Below are 12,530 nucleotides of genomic sequence, written 5' to 3' on the forward strand. Positions count from 1 at the left end.
GAAGGGTCTCGGCCCGAAACATCAGCTTTCCTGCTCCTATGATGCTGCTTGGCCTGCTGTGTTCATCCAGCTCTACACCTTGTTATCCTAGAAGATCAACACCTTATTTTCTGCTTGTGAACCGTGCAGCCCTCCGGACTCGATATCGAGTTCAATAATTTTTGAGACTAAACTCTCCCATGTCCTAGCCCCCTACCTCACACACCAGGCTTTGTTATCACATAGCCTGCCATCACGCACTACCAATTGTTAGTCACTAACAGTCCCCATTAACAGCTATTCACCCTCCTACCCAGTTCATTATCAACTCCTTTGCCTATCCAACTGCTCTTCTCTCTCTTTGGGTTCTATCCTTTATCCTATCGTTTACTCCCGACCCCATCCCCCTCCCTAGTTACTGCATATAAACCGACTTTTTCCTAGCTACCATTAGTTCTGAGGAAGTGTCACCGAACCCAAAACGTTAACTCTGATTTTTTTTTCACAGATGCTGCCAGACCTGCTGAGCTTTTCCAGCAACTTCTGTTTTTGTTCCTGATTTACAGCATTCACAGTTCTTTCGGTTTTTATTTAGTATTTAACTCACTGCCACATCTCTTCTAGGCATGCCCACCTTGAAGAAGTTCTGCTCCTCTCTCCGATGGGATTTCTGTTCCAATCTTTCTTCTTGTCCACCGACATTAATTTCACTGTCACTCCTGGTGTTTAACCAAATATTTGCTAAAATTCATTTTCACAGCCGTATCACATTCCTGAGTGATAGCCTCTGGCTCAGACTCGCCCTACCTGGATTCCAACTGAAGTTTCATCCCTCACGTTTTGAATCCTCCCAGGATCACAGATATCCCTGTGATGTTCAACGTTCCATGGACAGCTGCTCTCGCCGCATCCTGAGATGCACACTCAGTGCCATGCGGCATCACATGCACACTCTCAACCGCTACATTGCAGAGTCACAGCGCCAGCTCTCAGATACCTCCTGCTATCTTCCCAGGACCATGACCCTACCATGACACATCAGGTCATTGTATCAAGTACGGTAACTGATCACATTTCATCTGGTGACCTCCCACCAATTGCCTCCAAGCTGGTAGTCCCCCAGCCCCACACAACTCACTTCTACCTCTTCCCAAAAATCCACAAACATTTCAGCGGCTCAGTGGTTAGCATGGCTGCCTCACAGCGCCAGGGACCTGGGTTCAATTCCGTCATCAGGCGACTGTCTGCGTCGCATTTGCACATTCTCCCCGTGTCTGCGTGGGTTTCCTCTGGGTGCTCTGGTTTTTCCCCCACAGTCTACAAATGTGCAGGCTAGATGGATTGGCCATGCTAAATTGCCCATAGTGTTCAGGGATGTGTCTGGGTAGGGTGCTCTGAGGGCCTGTGTGGACTTGTTGGGCTGAAGGCCCTGTTTCCATACTGTAGGGATTCTGTGATTCTATGAGGACTGTCCGGGCAGACCGATTGTTTCAACCTGCTCCTAACCCATGGAACTCATCTCTTTCTACCTTGATTCAGTCTTCTCTCCCCTGGTCCAATCCCAGACCATGTACATCTGTGATTTTTCTGATGCTTTACTCCAGTTTCAAAATTTCCAGTTTACAGGCTCCAGCCGCCTCGCTTTTACCATGGTCGTGCAATCCCTTTACACATCCATTCCCCACCAGGTGGGTCTTAGGACTCTCCGCTTCTTCCTAGAGCAAAGACCTGAACCAACCCCACCCACCACCACCCTCCTCCGGTTAGCTGAGCTCATCTTCACCCTCAACAACTTCTCTTTTAACTCCTCTCATTTTCTTCAGGTCAGAGGAGTGACCATTGATACCTGCATGGGCTCCAGTTATGCCAGTCTCTTCATGGGGAATATAGAACGTTCCTTGTCCCTGTCCTATTCTGGACCCCACCCGCAACTCTTTCTCCAATATGTCGATGATATCATCGATGCTGCTTCCCTCTCTCGTCTGTTTTTGGAAAAGTTCATCAATTTCACTTCCAGTTTCCACCCTGCCCTCACTTTCAGCTGGTATATCTCTGACTCCTCCCTTCCCTTCCTTGACATCTCTGTTACCATTTATGGGGATAGACTGGCCACTAATATCTGCTACAAACCCAATGAGTCCCACAGCTACCTAGGTAATACATCCACACACACTGCTTCCTGTGAAGACTCCATCCCATTCTCTCAGTTCCTCCTTCTCTATCACATATGTCAGATGAGGCCAACTTCGACAAGGGAGCCTCCAAAATGTCCGTCTTCTTACTCAACTGAGGATTCCCCAGCTCCATTATTGACAAAGCCCTCAACCGAATCCGACTCATCTCCCGCATGTCCACCGATACCCCCTCTTTTCCTTACCCCAACAGCTTCAGGGTTCCCCTTGTCCTTACCTACCATCCCACCAACATCCACATGCAGAAGATCATCAGACATCATTTCCGCCACCTCCACCGAGATGCCACCACCAGACACATATTCCCTTCCCATTCCTTGTCTGCCTTCTGCAGGGACCAATCCCTCAGGACACCCTGGTCCACTCTTCCTTCACTCCCAACACCCCCTCCCCCACAGCCCCATGGCACCTTCCCCTGTAACCGGTGAAGCTGCAACACCTACCCATTTACTTCCTCCGTCCCCAGTATCCAAGGGCCCAAACATACCTTCCAGGAGAAGTAACACTTAACCTGCACTTCGCAGAATATAGTCTACTACATTTGCTGCTCATAATGTGGTCTCCTGTACATTGGGTAAGTGAAGCATAGACTGGGTGATCGCTTCACAGAACATCTATGTTCTGCTCACAAAAAAAAGACCCTGAGCTTCCAGTTGCGTGCCACTTTAACTCATCACCCCATTCCCTGGCTAACATCTCGGTCTCTGGCTTGTTACAGTGTTCCAGTGAAGTTCAGTGCAAGCTGGAAGAACAACACTTCATTTTCCACTTGGGGACCATGCAGCTCTCTGGACTCAATATTGAGTTCAATAAGTTTAGGGCCTAAGCTCTCTTATGTCCTAGCCCCCTACCACACACACCGGGCTTTGTTATCACATAATCTGCCATTACACACTACCTGTTGTTAGTCACTAACAGTCTCCATTAACAGCTATTCACCCTCGTAGCCAAATCGTTAACTCCTTTGTCTATCCAACTGCTTTTCTCTCTCTTCAGGCTCTATCCTTTATCCTATCGTCTTTTCCCTACCTGATCCTCCAACCTACTTTCTGCATATAAAACGACATTTTCCCGCCTACCATCAGTTCTGAGGAAGAGTCACCGGACCTGAAACATTAACTCTGATATTTTTCTTCACAGATGCTGCCAGACCTGCTGAGCTTTTCTAGCAACTTCTGTTTTTGTTCCTGATTTACAGCATCTGCAGTTGTTTTGGGTTTTTTAGACCTATTTCCTTCTATTTGTGCCTCAAAAGTTTTACATTGAGAGACTTGATTAATGTCTAAGCTGGTCAGACAGCACCTCACTAAAGCTCGCAATGCAACCTGTATTGTGCAACAACTCATGGAATAAATAACACTTTAATGAGATCAAATATGCTTCCACTCCCTTTTTATGTGTTTTTCATTCTATTGTATTAAAACATTGACATTGGTGGAATAAGTACTCCTTACACCCTGACACACTAAAGTAAAAAATAATAAATGTATTGTGCATGGGTTTAGAAAATGTACAAGTCAAAGGCCAAGTGATGACATCATCACAATCAGGGAAAAAGAGCTCAAAGGGAAAACTCAAAAGGAAAAGAAAACCTCGAGAGGACCGAAAGATGGAGGAATTTGAAAATAAGGGCAAGTGTTTTAATTTGACTCATCTGAGGATCTGGATCTAATGCACCTACAGAGGTGAGAATCAAAGTGGTTGGTTTTGAGAACATCATAAAGGAGAAGAGATGGCTGGAAAGGTTTAGATAGGGGTTTCCAGAACATTCTGCCTAGAGATATGAAGAACAAACTATCAATGGTTGGAGTTGAAAATATGGGAAGTGCAAAAGCTGGAATTGGATGGGGTTAATGTCCCCAAATTTCCACCAATATACATCTGGGTCCATCATGAATAATTCACAAAGATTGATTAGTTGTGGTCAAGAAGTAAGCTAAGGAAAGACCAGTCCTAGGATGCAGAAATATATCTCATCAAAGGGTCAATTATTTCTTGCAGGAATATGTTGCCTCCATTCAAAATGCAACCTTCTCTATTTTGACAGTGGACCTAACTGGATGAAAATAAACCATATTAATAACATGATACTTTCCAGATAATTCCAAGTAATTTTAAAAATCTTTATCTACTTCCTTAAGATTTGAAGGGTAAGTATGGCATTCTTTCATGAGGGTGCTGTTCATTACTCCTAATGTCACTTCCACCCCCAATTCATATATGCTTAATAAAATTCCCTCAAGAATCCTCAAAACTCAAACATATTCTTTTCAGCCCACAGAAGAGGTAAGTGATGGAGATCTTCAGTTTACACTGAAACCAAATGAGTTGGAATTTATTTAATGTCTTTAGCTACAAACTTAGTTTTCCCGAGGATAGAGCTTGAACATCGTTCCTGAGCAGGTCAGGCTTGGAATGGAAGGTTTTATTGACTATTTCTAAATGCTTTTGAAAAAATGTTGATGATCCACTTTCTTTAACTGCTGCAGTCTGTGTGGTACAGGTGCAACTATAGTCCTATTAGTGAGAGAATTCTAGATATCTGACCCAGTGACAGTGAATTAACACTAATATGATTACAGGTCGATGTGGTATTTTCACTAATGAGCTCTCTGGCACTTTGTGGTATTTGCCACCTATACCAGATCGTGACACTGGGTAAGGGTCGACTGAAGTGGTTCAGTGCCACCAATCCTTTGTCTTGGGCGTATCTGGTGGTAAGTGGTTGAGGATGTACATCATAGATTATCCACAGAAGAGGTACTGTTCTTATGTAACAAGATGTCTTATTGCATGATAGCAACAAGTAATGTATATTTGGTCAGTCATAATTATTAGGACCTTAGGGAGCTCAGAGAGATGTATCTGCTTCTCCCAGAAGATAGACTATAACTCATTTCTTCATCTATAAGCTGTCTATGACATCACTAGAAGGATGTCAGCAGGTGGAGTCCATATAATATGAACATTAATCATTTCAGAATCATTCCCTTGTACAACACAGCACCCAACCCAAACTGTTTTTTTTCTATAATTAACTGATTACACAGCCATATGTTTAACATATTTACCACTGTTCCATCTCTTTTCCTTACTCTCTCCACACCCACCACCCCAAGTCTCTGATTATAAATGCAGGTCATCTGGATGTTTTACACTTTTCTCAAAAAGCACTTCCTTCAGACTTGGAAGAAGGATGGATCTTTTGCTGCGGGAAAGTTGACACTGATTCTGATCCATGGATCATTTCTTCGTTGGAGAATCTTTTATCTCTAATATCCTTTTTTGGATGTCATTGTTGGTCCATTACGTTACCTGCAGGATGCTTAATTTCCTGAATGTCCTTCCTGGAAGACAGCTGCTCTGTTGAACAAAGTAGCTTATTCTCCATTTTCTGTAATAGATAATCATTTTCTAATTGGAAGAGATTTTCTCTGTGCAGTGTTATAGATGCTGAAACCAGCATTTTTCTTCTTGACCATGTCCTGGATCTGTGGACATTGGTTTGGCAGCCATGGTGTCATTTACAGCTTATCTCCTTTGAGTTGCTGATTAAGCTGAAAATCTTCAATTGCCTATGTTGATTATTTGAATGGTGAAGTGAACATTTTCAGTCTCTGACCCACTCAACACGATCCATGTAATTAGTATTGACTTCTGGTTTTAGAACACAGGATTTAACATTTTCACCAGTCCTGTGAAGTCTGTGACTACCTCTGTTCTACCAACATATATGGTCTTAGTGATTTTTTTTTTTCAAATTGCATTCTACCCTGAGCTAGGGAAACACAGTTAAGTCTTCTATCTGTTGCCTCTTAACTGGTTGATCAATAATGGTTTGTTAATGAGCTAGTATTTGGACAGCATTTGCTTTTGGACAGGTTCTCTGGGTATTTGTCAATCTCCCCCATTCTTTGGATGAAGCTGAGATTTGGATATGCGTGTAGGCTCACAAATGAACTTGGTTTATTGCAAATAATGTGCACATCTTCAAATCTCTTTGCACTGTACAAGTTACGTTGCAGTGTAACTTGTAGCTTTCCTGTGCTTCTAACTGTAATTTCACTTGCACCATGCCATCTTACCTCTTAGTCTATAAGTTCTGCTTCTTCAGACATGGTAACTAGGCTGATAGGATTATAACACTTGCTCCTGTATCAAGCACAAAGTCAATAGGATGTCCACTGACAAACGGGTTCTGGCTCGCTTGGGTCAGCGAGTTCCCCTAGGGACTACCTTGGGTGTCTTCTCCAGTGGAGTTTTCTTATCTGTTCAGGTACCTTTTCTAGTGGCTGTATGTCTTTTACTGTGTAGACCTCTTTAAGTGTGTGACCACCAATACTTCCACTGTTCTGAAACTGTATTATATTTCTAAATGTTTTCCAGGTTTGACCTACAGTCTTACAAAAGCTTCAGTGATAGCTGGAGATTGTCTATGCCTCTAAGCCATTCTTGTCCTGCAGCACTGTCACTGTTTTTTGCATCAGGTGTTCAGCTCTTCTGTGTGATCTTGTCACATGCTTCTTTTACGCATCCATACCTTAGAAAGGTAATAGATGTTTTGAGGTACTATTGGTCTTTTCATCTCAAGATCTGCTCATGACAGTTTCTGGTTTCTGATTCCAGCACAATTTGAATAGTTTTCTCCAAAGTTAAATCTTCCTCAAACTGTATGAAATCTGAGAAAGTTTAATCAAGAACGCCAACAACAATTCTGTCTCTTACAAATTCTGATTTCAAAGTTCCATATTCATAGTGTTCAACCAATCTGTTGATGTCATTAATGAAATTATCTACAGGATCTCTTGGCCGCTGAACCTTTCTGTTAAATCTTGCTCATTCAAGAATTCTATTGGTTCTCAAATTGAACTTCTTCAAAAGTGTCTGTATTCTCCTTGTTGTTTTGTCTTTATTTACCATCTGAAATAGAATGCAATGACTATAATAGTGCATAAATTTGATCAGTTTCAGTCTTATAGCATTTCCCAAGAGTAAAACACTACCTTTAAAATCTAACCACCATGAAATCTAATCTTATATTCTGAATGGTCCTTCTCTGACATTAAATCTGAGAGAGAGTACTGTATCTTCTAATATTTCATTTTAATGTGCTGATCATTCTTAATACTGTAAAGGTACTTTAGCATTGCAATATTGCTTGTAATCTGCATTCCCTTAAGCTTGTGTTCACAAATGTTGTTTTAAATTGAATTACTGGTTATTGAGGAATTATCTCCTGTAGATTGAAATAGGGGCCTTTACAGAATGAAGCTTCACCTATACTAAATTAGATGAAGATGTAGGTCATTGTATAACTATCACTAGTGGAAAAAGTACTTTGGGAAACTATTGAGGTTAAAGGCCAAAACATCCCCTGGACCCGATTGGTTGTAAACTAAGATATTAAAGGAGGTAGCTACAGAGATAGTGGATGTACTGGTAGTAATCTTGAAAGACTGATTAGGTCCTGAAATGTCCCGGAGGAAAACTGCCAGTGTGACACCCTCATTCAAAAAGGGAAGGAGAGAAAGAACCAGGTAACTACAGGCCAGTTAAAAAGCCTATTATAAAGGATGTAATAGCAGAGGATTTAGAAATGCATAATATTCAGCACAGCTTCATAAAGGGTAATCATGTCTGATAAATTTACTACAATTCTTTAAGGAGGTAATACACAGGATAGTAAAAGGGGAACCAGTGGGTGTAGTATACTTGGATTTCCAAAAGTTGTTTGATAAAGTACTGTTAGGCTACTTAGTAAGATAACAGCTGATGGTACTGGAGGTAGTATATTGGCATGAATGGAGGATTGGCTAGCTCACAGAAATCAGAGATTTGGGATAGGAATGATTTTCAGGAAAGCAACCTGTACTTTTGGAGTACCACAGGGATCAGTGCTGGAGCCACAATTACCTACAACAAGTATTAATGACTTTTAATGATGGATGTGAATGCACTATCATCAAGTTTTTGGATGACTCAAAATAGGTGGGAAGACAAATTGTGAGGATGACTCAAATGGTCTATAGGGGGATATGGACATATTAAGGATGTGAGCAAAAACTCTGGTGAGGGGCCAACAGTGAATGGACAAAAACTTGGTAGATTGAATATGATGTGGGAAAATATGAGGCTGTGCACTTTAGCAGGAAGGATAAAAAAACTGCAGAAAGCTGAAGGACAGATTCTGGAGGTCTTCATGCGTGAATCACAAAAAGCCGGCTTATATGTTCTGCAGGTGATAGGGAAGTCCTTTATTTCAAAGGGAATGCAGTATAAAAATAAGGAAATCTTGCTAAAACTATGCAATGCAATAGTTACACCCAGACAGAATACTGTGGACAATTTTGCTTCCTGTATCTAAGAAAATACGTATATGCATTGGAGGCAGTCCAGAAAGTTTTCAATATGTTGATCCTGGCTATGGAGGGATTTTCGTATGAGGAGAGTTTGAGCAGGTTGAGCCTCTACTCATTGGAGTTTAGAAGAATGAAAAGGCACTTTATTGAATATAAGATTCTTGGGGTGTTTCACAGGGTAGATGCTGGTGCTTATTTTCTGTTACGGGAGACTCTAGAAGCAGAGGTCATAATCTCAGAATAAGAGATCACCCAGGAGGAATTTCTTCCCTGAAGGTAGTGCATCTATGGAATTATTTACCTCAGAGGGCTGTAGGGGCTGGCTCATTGGGCATATACACGCTGAAATGGATCAGTAAGGCAATCAGAATTATGGGGGCCTAAAGCAGTAATGTGGAATTTAGGATTATCAGATTAAACATGTGCTCTTTAAATAGAAGGGTAGACTGGATGGGCCAAATGGCCTACTTCTGCTCCGACATCGTATGGTTGTATTGCTTTGTTGATTATTGCTATCTGCAGTAAGCTCGAAAATAGTCTTCCAGCTATAGTATAAAATAATTCAGGGGAGTCAATTGAATTGAATCTTGTTTCAAAAGAATTCATTGTTATGAAGCAAATACATTTTACGAGGTCATTTAATCAAAGATAGTTTGAAAAATGTTTAATAGTGACTAAAATTTCTATTATTGTAGTTAACATTTTACATATCTTCGTCATGTATTCAATGTAATAACGAGTTTCTGATGAATTGGCAGGCTATCTATTCATTGGTTATGAGTGGAAATTAGATGGAATCATCAGAATTAAATGAGAATATAATGGGATGGGGCTGAGTCCAGTGAGATTCCTTATAATAATAATGGGGATACCACTTTAGAACCTGCATAGTAATAACGAAGGGTTTAGTGTTTGGTTTACAGGGATTCTGCGCAATTGTACTTGAGTGGGTATGATGCATTTAAGTGCAGTGGAATTGAATTGTTCACTAGAATTCTGACTAAATGAAATAAATTGAAATAGTTATTGTTAAAATTCTATATATAACATATAGCCATGATTTTGAGATATCAGCAGAGGTGCATTGTCTCTAGATGATTAAACATCAAATCCACAAAGTGTGCATTGTTCTTTATGAACTACAAGGTGTTTCTGTCTTCACAGAGTTGTGCACCTAAGGGATTAATAGTTAAAAATCACTTGCTGTGCTCTTAGATTTAAGGTTATGTGATATCATGCTACCAAATGATATTTAAAATAGCAAATTTATTCGGGCAGTCAGAGCTGACAAACCAAGGAAACTACAGTGCTTATTCTCAACTGAAAAAAATATGGAAGAACAAAATGAGAGCATTCATAACGGATAAACTGTCCTTTGTTGGAACTTCTTTGGATAAAGTATGACAATGGGTACGTTTTGTCTTTTGGTAAATTTTTCTGTAACAATGTATTATTTTGCAAAGTAACTCATTATTTGAAGCAGAATTTGAAACATAGCTTTACAACAGCAATAACAACTTTAGTAATAAAACATTTCAAGGCCATCAGTCCCCACTAAGTCACAAAACAAGGATAAGAATTGTTATTTGGTGACTTGTTGAGTGCATTTATATATTTTTAAAAAGCTGGGTTCTTCCTCAGTGGGGAGTTGGCTTCTGGACAGAATAAGGCTCCAGAAGAGAGAGATGGAAACTGGTCTTTGGAAGTCTTCACAAGGCATGGTCAATATTTGATAAATTTAAGATGATGGACATTGGAAGAATGCATCATGGGGTTTGAGAGGTTATTCAAAAGGCTAAACAAATTTATTACTCTATTTAATCCATTCTGGAGCCTGTAATGGCCTTTAAATTAGTAGATTATATTCACACATGAATAGACTTTTGGTTTTGTTAGGTGTTCGATTTCACAATACTGATGTTTTTTAACAAATGGTTGCTGCTCTAATAAAAACTTTTTAGGAAGACAATCATTTGCAGCAACCTTCACAGGACATGTTGAAAGTTCTGTAGTGATACAGAGAATGGAAGGATCTATGAATACTGACTTAGCTGGCCAAAGCACAGATGCCTGTATAAGGATGGAATTACTGAAAGGTGTTTTGAGAGGTAGTCAGCTCCTTAATAGATTTCTAAATAAAAGGATAATGCAGAATTGTGTAGACAGCAAACAATGAATGAATCCCAGAAATCCACAGGAATAATTAAAAGATGTTTCCAATATGACTTTAAATATCACTGTCCAGAATTGTCGAAGGGTACGGAGTTAAAAGTTTGAAGAAACTTACAAAGCAGATGGTTCTGACGGTGAATATGATGAAGAATATGAATAAGTTATTGGTTGAAGACGATATATTGGCTCATTTCAGTCTTAATTGCTGATTTATTCAATTGTGTCATACGATATAATGTCTCAACAGTGTGCATTGTCAATTGAATGAATTGTTATTTGGAAACCCTAAATAAAGCAGGCAAAAATGGGGCAAAAAATTTTGAAAGCTCTACCTGCTTTTGATTCAGAGATGATAATTTATTACCATTTTAAAGAAAGTGAAATTATGAAATTGCAAAACTGCATGATTTTATAAGCACTGAAGTCATCTAGAGTGACATATCATTATTACTATGTCTTCAGTGAAAATGCATTTAGACATGAAGAATGATAAAATCTTTGTAAATGGTAAATTTGCAATTCACAAGATCCAAAGGTCATTACATTCAATCGAGGAAACAAGAGCTAGGAGCAGGAGTAGGCAATTCAGCCCCTTGAACCTGATCTACCATTTAATAAGATCATGGCTGATCTCATTTAGGCATCAATGCCACTTTTCTGCCACTCCCCATAACCCTTTAACCTGTTACTAACTTAAGACCTGACTATCTTTTCTTAAAGTTAATTCAGTGTCCTGGCATCCACTGCACTCTAGCAGTGAATTCCACAGATTCACAATCCTTAGAAGTAATTTCTCATGTCTACTTTAAATTTGCCATTCCTTAGCCTAAAACTATGGGCTCTCATTCTAGCTTGGACCACAAGGGAAACATCAGCTTTGTCAATCCTCTTTAGCATCTCATATGCCTCAATTCTTCTAAAGTCTAGCAAGTACAGGCCTAAACTGCTCAATCTCTCCTCATGCAACATCTCTGGAATTAATCCAGTGAAACTTCTGTGAACTGCCTCCAATGCAGTTGGTCAAAACTGTGTGCAGAACTCCAAAAGCAGTCTCGTCAATGCCTTTTCAAATTGCAATGACACTTCCCCACATTTATACACCATTCCTTTTGCAATAAATGCCAAACTTCCATTTGCCCTCGTTTTTACCTGTTTCTCAAGAGCTTCAGTAAGTATTATTGACCTCTGCACATAGGAATCTAGCTGATAAGAAAATTATTATTTGCAAATTGTATTAATAATTTGCTCATCCCTCCTCACAAAAACTAAATCAATTCCTAAGGGATGCCAGTGCTATGGATAAAGAATATGAAGCTCTTGTAGAGTAGATCACATTGTAATGTGATATATGTATTAAATATTGAAAGATACGTCTATGCCAGTTGTAAGTCTTCTGTTAGTCCATAAAATTAATCAAGTAGTAGCATTAGATTTGAATATGGAGCAAAAATTGAAATTCCTATCTTTTGCGATTTGTAGATACGATGACCCAATTTAGTACATCCATGGTGTTAAACAATAAGGGCAGACTATAACAGATAAAGTCATGGAAAGTGGGTTGACATAGGCCTTAGGTTACCAATAAAATTCTTAAAGGATAGTGGAGGTGAATTTGCAAATCTCAAATTGCAGAACGTGTGAAAATTTAAGTATTATAGTAATGCGTACTGCTGCAGAAAGTCCAATCAGGAATAGCGTGTGTGAAAGAAAGCATGCAATAATTGATTAAATGTTGCACAAAATACTGGCAGATCAACTGAACTGTAAGTTACAAACAGCACTGGAAGAGGAAGTGCAATGAAAAAATTCCTTACACATGTTTGGGGTG

Source organism: Rhincodon typus, chromosome 22, assembly GCF_021869965.1.
Source record: "Rhincodon typus isolate 14 chromosome 22, sRhiTyp1.1, whole genome shotgun sequence".
Classification (NCBI taxonomy): Eukaryota; Metazoa; Chordata; class Chondrichthyes; order Orectolobiformes; family Rhincodontidae; genus Rhincodon; species Rhincodon typus.